Source organism: Neovison vison, chromosome 4 (assembly GCF_020171115.1).
Source record: "Neovison vison isolate M4711 chromosome 4, ASM_NN_V1, whole genome shotgun sequence".
NCBI lineage: Eukaryota > Metazoa > Chordata > Mammalia > Carnivora > Mustelidae > Neogale > Neogale vison.
The window spans coordinates 6,898,048-6,912,296 of NC_058094.1; the positions used below are offsets into that span (position 1 = coordinate 6,898,048).

The 14,249-nt window shown below is 40.7% G+C and overlaps 1 protein-coding gene across 3 annotated transcripts in view; it reads right to left on the reverse strand.

The window, feature by feature from the left end:
- KHDRBS3 (KH RNA binding domain containing, signal transduction associated 3) overlaps window positions 1–14,249 on the reverse strand; it is a 185,986-nt gene that overhangs the window by 44,903 nt on the left and 126,834 nt on the right. The window lies entirely within an intron of this gene.

Sequence of the window (14,249 nt, forward strand, 5' to 3'; positions counted from 1 at the left end):
TCAGCTAACATTTCAATATATATCTGGTATGGTACAAAGAAAAATGTAAGCGTGACATCAGTGAAAATGATGAGTAAAAACCTCCAAAAATTTTCTCTACAAAAGCCAAAAGAAACTGGGAAAATTCTCAGAATCCACAATTTCAAAAGTCTGAAAATTAACAAAAGCTTTGCAGAGATCTAAGGAGCATTTATTCTAAAAACTTGGCTGAATCTTGGTATAAGCAGTGAGCTCTGTGATGTTTTAATGAGTCCCTTTCCAAACCACCATTCCCAGCTCTGCAGGAGCCTTGAAAACCAACAGCTGTAACCACAGTGGACACCAGCAATCTGGGGACCACTGGAGGAAGTAGAAAAGGGTGAGGTTCTTCAAAACCTCATTTCAAGAGTATTGTATTTGACCTGACTTGGAGCTCATCCAGTGCAAAATGCCTTTTCCCTGGGGGTATTCAAAGAAAATAATTAGAGGCAATTATATAAGATTTTAGCTGCTTGAGGTAGTGGAACAAACAGCAGTCTAATCAAAAGCCAGCAAGAGAAGTGGGAGGACAAGATATCCATTTGCCCTTTGAATAGTTCTGACACACTCCTGGCAATCTAGAAGATTACATGTCTACAGAGTACCATGTAGAAGCCCAGGAAAGACCTGGGAAGGTCCTGAGCTCTCCTCTTCAGGGATCTGCAGGTTCAGCACAAGAAAGAAAGGCAAAGCCAAGGAAGGAGTTAGTTGTAAATCAACTGGCTGAGTCTTAACGACTTGTTACAACATGTTAGGGACTTAGTTTCCAGGCATTCATTAAAATCTCTGTCCAATCATTAGCTGACCACTAAGGTAACAGGAGACACTTCAGTAACAACACATAATAAATCTCACAATATTAGCTTGGAAAAGTCATTAAATAAAAAAGGAAAACAAAAAACACTGGAAGAAGGAGCATTTAGTTTCCACAGTTGGCACATTAAGTTACATATCTACTTTTATTTTTTATTCTGGATCTTATTTATTTATTTGAGAGAGAGAGAGAAGCAGACTCCCCACTAAGCAGGGAGCCTGATGTGGAACTTGATCCCAGCACCATGGAATCATGACCTGAGCTGAAGGCAGACATTTAACCAACTGAGCCACCCAGGAACCCCTAAATCTCTAGTTTTAAAAAGAAATTAGGTGATATGCAAAGAAACATGAAGGTATGGTTCACACAGAAGAAAAAAGTAATCAACAGAAACTGTCCCTGAGGAAGCTGAGACACTGGACTTACCAGACAAAGACAAATAAGTTACTTGAAATATATTCAAGAAACTAAAGGATACTCTGTGTCTAAAGAACTGAAGTATGAGAACAATGCCTCACAAAATACAGAGTATTAATATAGATATAGAAAATAATAAGGAATCTAAAGAAATTTTTGAGTTGTAAAGTACAAAAAGTGAAATGGAAAAATCACCAGCGAGGTTCAACAGCAGATATAACTAGGCAGAAGAGAGAATAAGCGAACCTGAAGGTAAATCAATTGAAATTATCCAGTATGAGGAAGAAAATACAAAAAGATAAGGAAACAAGGTCTCAGAGACATGTAGGGTACCATCAAACATGAATGTATGCATAATGTGGTACCCAGAAGGAGAGGAAAGTAAGGAGAAAAAGATTATATAGAAAAATAATGGCTAAAAACTTCCCAAATTTGATGAAAAACTTTAATCTACCAATCTAGCAAGAAGCTCATAAAATTCCAAGTAGGGTAAGCTCAAAGAGACCCATGCCTACGTACATCATCATCAGAATGTTAAAAGACAAAGAGAGGATCTTAAAACAGCAAGGGAGAAGTCACTTATCATGTGAAAGACATTCATAATAAGATCAAAAGCTGATTTCTCAAGAAAGACCAAGGAGGCCAGAAGATGATGGGAGTGTACATTCCAAGTACTAAAAGAAAAAGATTGTCAACTAAGAATTCTATAACCAGCAAAACTATCCTTCAAAAATAGAAAAATTAATGTATTCTCAGGAAATAAAAACAGAGAATTCATCAACAGGAGATACATTCTACACAAAATAGTAAAAGGAGTCCTTAAGGTAAAGTGAAAGGTCATTAAAAAGTAACTTGAATTCACATGAAAAAAATACAAGTAACACTGATACAGGTAGCTACTTAAAGAAATACTAAACTATAAATGTGTTTTTGTTGCAATTCCTTTTTTCTCTTGTTTGATTTAAAAAACAACTGGATGAAGAACTAACTACAATTCTGTGTTGATGGGCACACAATGTATGAAGCTGCAACTTATATGACAGTAACAACACAAGAGTGGGCAGGTAAGAACATAGCCAAAGAGGAGCAAAGCTTTTGTGTACTGTTAAAATAAAGTTGGTATAATTTTGAAAAAGATTGACATAAGTTAAAAAGCAAATTGTACTCTCCAGGGCAGACTAATAAAATAAGAAACAAGAAAAGAGAGGGGCACGGGTAGCTCAGTTGACTCAGCATCTGACTCTTGGTTTCATTTTGGGTCATGATCTCGGTGCTATGAGACTGAGCCTGCATGAGGCTCTGCCTGAGATTCTCTCTCCCTCTCCCTTCCCCTTTGCCCCTTCTCGCCTACACATACATGTGCACTCTCTCTAAAAATAAATCAATAAAATCTTAAAAAAAAAAAAAAAAATCCAAGAAGGGGCGCCTGGGTGGTTTTGTGGGTAAAAGCCCCTGTCTTCATCTTGGGTCCTGATTCCGGGTCCTGGGATCGAGCCCCCTGTCTGGTTCTCTGCTCAGTGGGGAGCCTGCTTCCTCCTCTCTCTCTGCCTTCCTCTCTGCCTACTTGTGATCTCTGTCAAATAAATAAATAAATAAAAATCTTTAAAAAAAAAACAGAAAAAAAATGACAATGCAGTTAAAGTGATCAAATTAAAAAATCTAACAACAGAAAGAGATAGTAAGGTACAAAAAAGACCTAAGACACAGGGAAAAAATAGCAAAATGGCAGATATAAAACCAACTTTATCAGTAATTACACTAAATGTAAATGGATTAAATAACAGAAATTGGCATCAATGTTTATGAGATCCAACCACTTGCTGTCTACAAGAGATACACTTTAGATTCAAAGATAAAAAATACATTGAAAAAAAAAAGATGGAAGAAGATACACCATGGAAATATGAATCAAAAGAGGACTACCATAGCTGCACTAATAACAGGAAAAATAGATTTTAAGATAAGAATTGTTACCAGAATAAAAAAGCACATTTACTTATAATGATAGAAGAGTCAGTCTATCAAGATGGTAATTATATAAATGTATGCATGTGTGTGTATATATATATATATAAATGTGTGTGTATATATATACACACACCTATAAAATATATAAATATATATACATATATACAAGCATATATTTTTACATATGTTTATATATTTATATATATTTATTTATATATGTGTGTGTATATATACACACACACACACACATACATTTTTATTATATATGTGTGTGTGTGTATAAAACAATAGAGCTCAAAATATATGAGGCAAAAACTGACAAAATTTTAGGAAGAAAAAGATAATCCAACAACAATAGCTGGGAACTTCAACATCGCACTTCAATAATAAAAAGAACATTAAAAAAAAAGATCAAAAAAGAAATAGAAGATTTGAACAATATAATCTAAGTATACCTAACAGACAGATATAGAACAGTCAGCCCAGTGAGGGTGAAATACACATTCTTCTCAATACACATGGGACATTCCCCATGTTAGATCATACATTCTCCCAATTCAAAATTCACTACAAAGCTAAGTAATCAAAACAGTGAGGTACTGGTAGAGATGCAGATCAACAGAACAGAACCAAGCGTATAGAAATAAACCCTTACAGCTATGGTCAACTCACTAGCAACAGACTGCCAAGACAACTCAATGGTGAATAGAACAGTCTTCTCAGTATATGGTATGGGAAAAACTGGATACCCACACACAAAAGAATAAAGCTGTCCTGTTACCTCACACCGTATACAAAAACAAATACAAAATGCATCATACATCTAAGTATACAAGCTAAATTATACAACTCTTAGAAGACATCATAGGTGTAAATCATTGTAATTTTCAAACAGTTATGAGTTTCTTAGATATGCCAGCAAAAGCACAAACGGCCAATGAAATATAGACAAAAATAAACTTCACCAAAAAAAAAACATATGTATCAAATGACATTAGAAAGACAGTGAAAAGACTGTCCACAGGATGGGAGAAAATATTTCCAAATCACATATCTGATAATGGTCTCATATTCGGAAAATAAAAAGAACTCTTACAACTCAACAATAACAACAACAAGAGCAAAAGCCATCCTCCTAGTGCTACTGGAGACAGGCTTCAAACTGAGGACATTCTGCAGATTTAAAAACAAGCACACTGTGGTTATTTGAAAAGCACTGTGGAAGTCAAGAAGGTCCAGTGAAATGACCATTTTATAAAATCAAATTAGATATATTACAATGACATTTATGTCCATGAACGTATGAATCTTACCCTGAAACTGATCACCAAGTTTCTGGTATTAGTCAATTATACAGTGACCTTGGATTATTTGCTATATACTTAATATTTAAATGAGCCTGAAAAAAACACCTATTTTGGAACATTGGTCTTTCCAGTATTAATCAGTTTAGTGATTACCACCAGATCTCTTAAAGTAGAGAAATGTAGTCAAGGGGTGAGAGAAAGGATCTGGAATTAGATGAGCTTCCATAAGTTACCATCAATGATTTTAGGCAGGCTCATTCCCATATCGAAATCTGTTTCTTTACCTGTAAATTGTGAATCCCTTAAATATTCTGAAGGCATGAGAAATTATATATATACACATATGTACAGATTACAGCAAAAGCGCACAACATGTATTAAGAACTTTATGAAGGACAGCTTATATAATTAATTATTATATTAAAGCATTACCCATAAAGACCTCTCTCCTAAATTTCTCAAACAACACAGCTAACAGATACAGATACAGAACATCAGAAGCCACTGCGTGCAAGGGTATGAGCCAAATAACTTAGAGAATAACTTATTCTCTCTTAAAAAGCATCTATTAAATATTAGACCTCAATTTACTTGGCTTTGGCAATCACAAATATCTAAAGAATTATAATGATTTCCATTTTGTATAACAAACATCAACACTAAGAGGCAGTACTCTCTCTGTAGGAAGGAGGCTCAAACATTCTGCACAAGATCACCTATTTTTCTTTTAGATGTTTTTTCACAAAGGAGGAACTTAGTATTTATTGAAGAGCTGCATGTCTAGTACTTTGGGCACAAGACAGAATAAAATATAAAATGAAAACTCAATAAATAGGGGCAGAGGAAAATTAAAAGTGAAGAATACACTTAGCACACAATATATAAACCACAGTGTTCCTCACAGTCGCAAAAGGCAGATTACTCATTTGGTGATCTTCCAACGACCAGTACAAGGAGAGAGCTATCGGACAAGATATAGGCAAAGAATACAACAACAACAAAACTGATGGGATTTTAATAACGCAGTAGGTCCTATAAATGCAGGTATTACTGATAATCCTGGTGAGTTCATAAATTAAAAGAACCTGGTGTTCCTAATAGGAAGAGTAATATTAAGTTAAAAAACAGCAAGAACAAACCAAAGCCCTTCCACTTGCCTCCTACCCTGTTCCTGGCATTCAGTTAGACATGACGAATGGAACAGGAGTGTCACTGTCTACTCTGGTGTGGTGCGAGGGAGACAACGGACCCCTAAAGAGGTAATGATAACACCGCAGGTCAGGTGCTGTGGCAAATGTGAGCACTGAGGTGGCACAAAGTTGCCCAAAGGGGAACGGGAATGGAGACAATGACCCTACAGTGCCAATGCTAGCACTCTGTTACAAAAGCCGAGAAAAGCAAAAGCAGCTGTTGAAATCATTAAAAATAAAAACCAGGCAGAATGAACAGCAGGGGACAAACAGCAGAGGTACAGAAATCTGAGAACCCTCACATCCAGGAAAACCAGCAGCTTGCTGGGGGCACCCTGTAAAGAGCAGAGAGCAATGAAACTGAGAAACCCATAAACCACAGCACAGATTTGAGTTCTGAGTGACATGATCCACCCTGTGGCTTAGGAACACAGGAAACAGGGTGCGGACACAGAAGATGAGGGTGAATCTGGAGGGCTGGACTGGTCATTAGGTCATGGCACTGCACAGTGTGGCAATGAGGAGCTCAGGGTTCTCCAGGAATGTGTTAGGAACCTGAAGAGTATGGCTTCACCAAGTGAAGAATTCCACGGCTCTGTTTATTTAAAGGATCAAGATTGTGAATAAGTGGAACTTTCAGTGCTATACTAAATGTTCAGTGCTATACTAAATGTTCTAAATAACTAAAATGTTCGGTGCTATACTATTTTAACCCTACAGTTATGTCATTCATTCCTTGTTCAATTATTGTGTCAGATATTACAAGGCTAGAAATGTACTTGCATTTTCAAATTGTTTAGGTCACTGAATTATTGACTTCCATGTTTTTACACTGAAGATTTTAAAGGATTAAAATTGCAATTCTCACATAATTTCTTTGATGATGATTTCACAGATGGATTTGGCCATGGGGGGCAGAGCTCCTCCCATGACAAAAATGGTCTGTTCGGTGGACGACACTTGAATAATACAGGGAAGCGTGAAGAACAACGTGACTGAAGAGAAGAAAAGCTGAGTGTAGGTGCAAATACGTTTGTGAGTTTCTAGGAAGGAGTAGAGGGGTTCTTGTTGATCATCGGCCATCTTACTGCAAGGCAGGAGAGGAAGTCACTGGTAGACAATCGGGGATTTAATCAGAAAGGATTCAAGATCGTTACATGAGGAAGGGCGGCAGGCAGAGTGAGTGAGAGCCCTTCAGCATTAGGTTTCTTTGTCTGAGAACCAATCTGGGCATCAGCAGTGCGCTCTCTCTTTTGGTTTCTTTTTTTTGAGTGCTCTTAGTGTTTCCAACTACTGCTTGCTGGTTTTCTTATTTATTTAATTTGATACTAAGAAATTCCTCGTTGGATTTTTCTGAGGCCAGATCAGGGATTTTAACAAACAGTGAATACATTATTTGTTACAGGTTAACATGTAATTGGGTAGAAATCATAAATCTAGTAGAGACGGGGCATCACAGACTCGGGTCAATCACACCACTAAGCTGAGAGTCTACTCTAAAAAGCCTTTCAGAACCTGGTGTGGGGACATCTATGTCCCTGTTGGCAGTGCACAGACGTGTTGAACGATTTTCTTTACACTTGAAATCTTCAGGTAATTTCCCACATTTCTGTATTTTCTCCAAGAGAACATTCCCCTTTGTGACATGGCCTAGTCAACATGTCAGCCTCATTTTTTGCCGTCCGTCCTGAGCTGCTCCCAACAAGCCTCTGCATCCCCACCCTCTGCCAAGGGAATTTTTCACTGTGAGGCTCAAAGGACTCTCCTCTCCTGCTGTATCTGCTCAGTCCCAAGACGCCGTGTGATGCAGCGACTGAGCAGATACGTACATCTCCATTCCTGGGTGGGAAGGAGTGGGCCTTGGCCTCCCCCACTGTTACCAACACAGATCGTGTCTTGTTTACTCTTTTACACAGAGCAGGAAGAGTGCCTGGAGCCTAGGAAGGGCGGCTCGATACATCAATGCTCATTCGATTGCTGGACCGAGTGCCTGCAGAGGAAAAAGCATGCAGATGCACCCCCGGCTGGTCCTGTGTCCTGCCCTGAGCATGGGCCTTATGAACTTGCTTATTCCAAGAACCTACTGAATTCCCTCAGAAGGAAGCTTAAGAGAGTTCCCTGACTTTATTCAAATGCAGTGCAAAGATGTTTTATCTCCTTTGCCACACTTATAAAACAGGGTCCTGTACCTGTGAGTGGGATGGCACAGGAGATATACATGTCTGTTAAAACGCTGAGAATCCACCTGTCTCCACAAAGTTCTCTGAAGGCACCTTCATCTGGGCAGAGTCCGTGCCTAGGGCTTTCCCCTCCCCCACCATCTCCCCCGCAGGAAGTCTTCAGCTATCTCCATGCCATCTCTGCATCCCCATGATGACTACGGTACAATCGCCCAGAAGGTCTCAGCTGGACTCGTACGATATTCTAACTCATCTCCCTGGAAGTGCTCCCTTCTCTAAACCTTCCTCCAGAAGTGGCCACTAAAATGTGGGTCTGAGCTTGCTGCCTCCCTGCTTACAAATCTCCACTCCCCACTCGTCCTCTTTCTACAAAATAAAGCACACCTTGCCAAGCCTCGCGTGGGCTCGCCTCAGCGCCACAGCACCTCTAGAAGCTTCACCGTTTCATGCTGTAAATGCTCTGCACCCGCCGCCCCCTCTGCTACCCCCTTCTAGGTGTTCCACCAGAAGACCTCAGGCTAAAATTTCACACCCTCCTTTGTGCTTCCACGATAACCGGTAACTTGCTAATACAAGGGACCTGGAATTATCCCTCCGCCTCCCTTCTTCCCCCCGAGTCTGCAAGGTCCTCATGGGTAAGACCCAAGCCTTGCTTTTTCTCATATGCTCAACATCTGCCATGTTGGAGGCTCACAGTGACCTTGTTGAATAAATGAATGACAACGCAAACTAAGTATGGACCAAGCGGCAGGAAGTAGACCAAAAACTTCTTTAAGATGCATGCACATTAAGGAGATACTGTAGAATCAAATGCGATATTTATTATAAAATACGATAAATGTTGGCAATGAGACCTCACCCGAATTCTTCTGTCAAACATTACCTACCGGTCTTCCATTGCCTGTCCTCAGCAAAAATTCCCTTTTAAAACTCTGTATGCTATTTCTGAAAGTCAGAACATTATTAAAAACCGCAAACATGGACAAGAAATAAATGTATATTGATATAAAGTCTTGCCTTATTAACAAAGAGTTACTGATTCAACAGGTTACACCTCCGAGTTTTCATCTTTGACAGTGAAGACGTCTATGTGGAATTTAACTGAGAGGGTGACCTGGACACTTGCTAGATGCCAGAGCTATATGAGAAACATGTTCTCACATAGGTAGAGATTCTCTGTTTGCCATTCCCGACCTAGAAAACTCCAACCGACACATGGTCAAAATACCAAAGAAATCTTGCTTTGAAAAGAGATTTTTCCGAGATAAAGGAAACAGCATGACCTATTTTTAATTCTATTTCTGTCACAAGTAAAATCAAGCATAACATTTAAGCTGGGAAAGGCCATTTTAAACAGAAGAATTTATAAAAGACTTGGATTTCAAAAATAATATTTCAGTTTTATGTCCTTTTAAAAGGAAACAATTACCCTATATAACACCTCACTTTAATTAGGGTGATATCTGGTCATTTTGAAATGCAAGAAGTTTTAATTTATAATACAGCACTAAAACATAAAAATCTATAGTCTTGGGGTGACTGGGTGGCTCAGTCAGTTAAGTGTCTGCCTTTGGCTCAGGTCACGATCCTGGGGATCGAGCCCCACGTCAGGCTCCCTGCTCAGCGGAGACTCACTTCTCCCTCTCCCTCTGTCTCCCCCAACTCGTGCTCATGCTCAAATAAATAAAATATTATAAAACATCTATAACCTTATAATGATTATTTTGACTTTATAAGATAAACATTAAGCTAAAAACAGTCTTTTCAAAAACACATTTTCCTGGGGTTCTGAGTAATAATATCCTTGTCAAGTATTACCAATGACCATGAACATATCACATGACTAAATTGATTTATAATTAAGGACAAAAATCACAATATTAATAATAATTCTAAATAAGAATCTTTTCCATAATCATTTAAATATCATTAATTCAATAATCAAATCACATCCCTAGGTATTGTTTACAGCTAGGAGGAATATACTATACACAGCTTCTAGACTATACAAATTCTTCCTATCAGCCTTTGAAGTCTGATGCTGTGTTCAAATTCCAGCTCTAACTGTGCAGCATTGGGAATATCACCTAACCCCCTCAAACCTCAATTTTATAATTTGCCAAACGGGAATCGTGATCCGTGTTTTGGTTCTTTCCAATGGTTGTAGATGGATTAACCAGAAAGTATATATGAAACCTGCTTGACACAGTACTCGCCCAATAAAGGTAGATTTATTTAAGGATCTATCCCTTTTAACATTCTCAAACTCTTAAGCCAGAGAAACAGCAGAGCTATCCATAGATTTGTCTTTTATAGAATGTGATCAGTTCTTAGAACTTTGTCTAAAACTGCAATGTCTGCGTGTCCATTCAGCAAATGCAGCCGCCGCCATGGTTCTGGATGAAGCAGCAGCTGCCCACGACCAGCTGGGATCCTCTCCACAAGTGAACCCAGCTTGGGAAAACAGAGCTACGTCAGTCATTCACAGAACGATTTCTCTCCTCTCAGCTCATACCTAACAGGCACAATTAGATCTGTTTGGATTTGACAAGGTGTTCAAAAACACAATAAAGGAAAATTAGATAACAAAGAGGTTAACCCAGTAATTCCACAAACAAGGGAAGGGAAAACTGTATACAGAATATTAAAACCAAATTAAACCAGAAATCCCATGAGGATGGAAGAAAGGGGAATTACTTAACTGCATTAAGGCCACATTATGCACATCATGCCGAAGATTTTTACATCTATTTTTCTGCTTTCCAAAGGAGGTGGGCATTTGTTGAATGCCTACTACTTGCCAGGCATCTCTCCAAGCACGGGGGACACAGTACCAAACAAACAAAACCAAAATGCATCCTTGTCCCTGGGGGGCTGACATTCTGGTGGGGCAGCAGACAGAGAAATCCAAGCATCCCAATGATGGCACAGGGGAGGTGGGGGAGGCAGCCAGAGGAGCCTTAAGCAAGGACTCTGGTACCAGTGTGAAGAGAGTGAGGAGCTGCTTATGCAGATTTGTTTAAGGGGGTGGGGGGTAGATTTCAGGCAGGATGAATGACAAGCACAAAGGTCCTGAGGTAGAGTTAGCCAGGTTGAGTGAGCCAAAGCAAGGACAGGAGCCAGGTCATCTGGGACCTGCAGGACTTGATGTGAGGGAGGTGGCCACCAGAAGCTGCTGGGCCTCGCTAGAGTTTCTGTGTTGTCTGAGATTTGTCTTTCTGCTTCATTTGAATTGACTTCTTCAACATTGTTTCTTCCTTTATCTGCATCTAATCTGCTAAAAACCATTTACTTAGTTCTTCTTGTTGCATTTTACAGTTCTAGAATATCTGCTTTCTGTATTTCTATATTTTCCAGTTCTCTGCTTAAACCATCAATCTCATCTTTTAATTCCTAGATGATATAGAACATAGAGTTATTTTTAAGTTTATATCTGATATCTGAATCTACTATCTCTATTTTTTTCCTCCATTTATTATTATGGGGACTTCAACTTGTATTTATACATAAAAAATTACAGAAAAAATTTAAAGTCTACGTTACATATTTCTCTGGAGAGAATTTATATTTGCTTTGAGTGGGAGGAGAGGAGAATTAGCAATTCCAGCTTAGCCCAGCCCAGAGGGACTGGGACCTCCAAACAGCCTTCCCGTGTAGGTGCTTCTCTGAGCTCCAATGCAAAGCCTACGGGGTTATCAACCCTCTGCACCCAAACCTGGGGGGCCTTAAATTCCAATTTTTTTTTTTTTTTAAACCTTTTCAAACTCCAGGTTTTTTAAACCTCCATTACCTTCTCAGCAACCTCTTCAGGAACTGGCAAAAGGCCCTCCAGGGGTTCCCAAGCAGGGTTCTACCAGAGAATAAAGCCCAATACTCCACGGCCACTGTGTACAAAGTGAATTCACTTCTTTCCCATGCATCTAGAAAGGCAGTACTTTCCTAGCACCATTTGCTACATCCCGTGATAGAGATGAGGCAGCCCAGTTGAGAAAGGCTGCCCAAGGGAAAGCGCGCTCAAAAATGCTGAGCTCACCTCTTTGGCGTTGGTCAAGAGGCTAGCCAGTATTTGTTTTGTTTGTATTTTGCTAGCTCTTATACCTCCAAAGACGTTTTCTTTGTTGCTTCTGTCTCACCCCTCCCAGCCACTCTCGGCAGGGTCTGGAGCAGACTCTCACGTATGGGGTCTCCCTGTCTTTCGGGCCACCATGTGCTCGGGAGTCCCGGCAGGAGGAAGCATTCAGTAAATCCTTTCTGCATCAGTGGGTCATAATGAATGACCAACAGCTGTGGATTCATTCACTCACCCTTCCCAGTGAGAAGACAGCTCCTGGGAGAATGACAGCTGGCCAGGAGGGAGGCACCAAGTGACTCCAGCGTCACCAGGAAGAAGTGCCTCCTGAAACACAGAAATGCACACCTACTGCACAACAGAGTTTCCTCCACAAGGAAACCGAAGCCCCAGACGATCAGAGTTTACACTGTTAGCACTAAGACTGCTTCGTGCTTAGCTTCGAGGCAGAGAACCTTCGGGTCACCACCTGCTCTAAGGGCAGATACGCCTGCAGGAAGTCGTGCTGTTGTGTGATGGACAGAGCATTGGGTCTGTCTGGTATAGCATTCTTCAGACACATATTGGTCATATCTTAAAACCATTTATCCAAGTATACAACAAGGCGTAAAAAGGTACAAACCCCCAGTGCGCTGCTTAGTGAGTGTGCAGGGAGTGCGCACAGCACGTAACCAACACTCGGATCAGGAACCAGAACCCCCCGCCCCCTGCTGCGAGGCTGTCCCCAAACCTGTCCTCAGTTACTACCTACCCCCGGCAGTAACCTCCTTCAAGTGAGTGTGAACTTTCTATCAGTGGAATCCGGGTAACTACCGCTCTGCCCAGCACTGTGCCCCAAGACCTGTCCTTGTCGTCAGGGGAGGATCAGCAGCTGGTTCCTTTCTCGCTGCCTGAAAATACGATCTGTATCGTTACACAGCAGAGGAGAACTCCTATTGTACCCCGTTCCATTTAAAACTGGAAATTATCTTTAACTATTTTCGTAGGTATTAACAGCACTGGGTATTACTCTTATCGTAAACAGTAATCCCCACTTATCCAAGATTTCGCTTTCTGAGGTTGTGGTTTCCTACAGTCCACCACAGGCCAGAAGCAGATGGTCCTCCTTGTGGCCCCTTGTTAGAAGGCCAACAGTAGCCTCCCCCTCCGTCACAGGCCTGCGTCACTCCCCTTGCTCCATCTGGCCACGTGGACCTTTTATAGCCCCACATCCTCCCAAGAAGAAGGGTGCACAGCACAGTAAGACATTTTGAGAGAAAGAGAGACCACATTCACATAGCCTCCATTACAGTATATCGCAGTAGCTACTCTATTATTGTTGTTGTTAATCTCCTATGGGCCTCATTCATACATTAAGCTTTATCATGGGTGTGTGAACAGGAAAAAACAGTGACTGTATCATTGCATAGCATCTGCAGCTTCAGGCATGCCCCGGGGGACCTGGGACAAACCCTCCGCAGTTAAAGAGGGACTGCTGTATCCATGTCCTGGACACAGTTAGCAAGGTTCTGGCATGAAAGACAGAGCTACTTGGTAAACTGAGGAACTGAGATTTCTGAGCCAAAACCCAAATGACTTCTATACTACTTTTTACGTGCCAGGCACTATTTTAAATACATTTTTTCAAAGATTTATTTATTTGAGATAGAGTGAAAAAGAGCATCAGCAGGGGAGAAGGGCAGAGGGAGAAAGACTCCCCTCGCAGCTCCCTGCTGAGCAGGGCAGCCCCACTGAGAGAGCTGGACTGGGGCGGGGTGGGGGGGGGATGTCTACCCAGGCTCCATCCCACAACCAGGAAATCATGACCTGAGCGGAAACTAAGAGCCATCTTTTTGGCTGTTTAACCCACTGAGCCACTGGGTGCCCCTATATACTTTCCATATGTTAATTTGTCTCATCTTCATAACACTATGTGTTAAATAAGTACTAATATTTCCACTTAAAAGCAGGGACTGAGGGATAGAGCACATAAGAAATTCACCCAAATGACACAGCAATTAAAGACACAGCAAAGATGTGAATCTAGGCAGTCTGACTCCAGCCTTTGCTTGTAACTATGGCTTGTTAACTATGGTGATAAATACAGGGCTCTTCCACATAAAACAGAGGATCAGACCCTATACTACAATCAGCTCCCCGGGACAGGGCCACAGTCCGAGGACACATCTGGATGGCCAGGCGGCCTTCCGCGCGTTACCAAACCCGACAGTGTACTTTAGCCCTGAAATACATCTTTCAGGGTTCCGCGTCCCTCACACTCTGCCAACGAACTGGATGAAAGCAAAA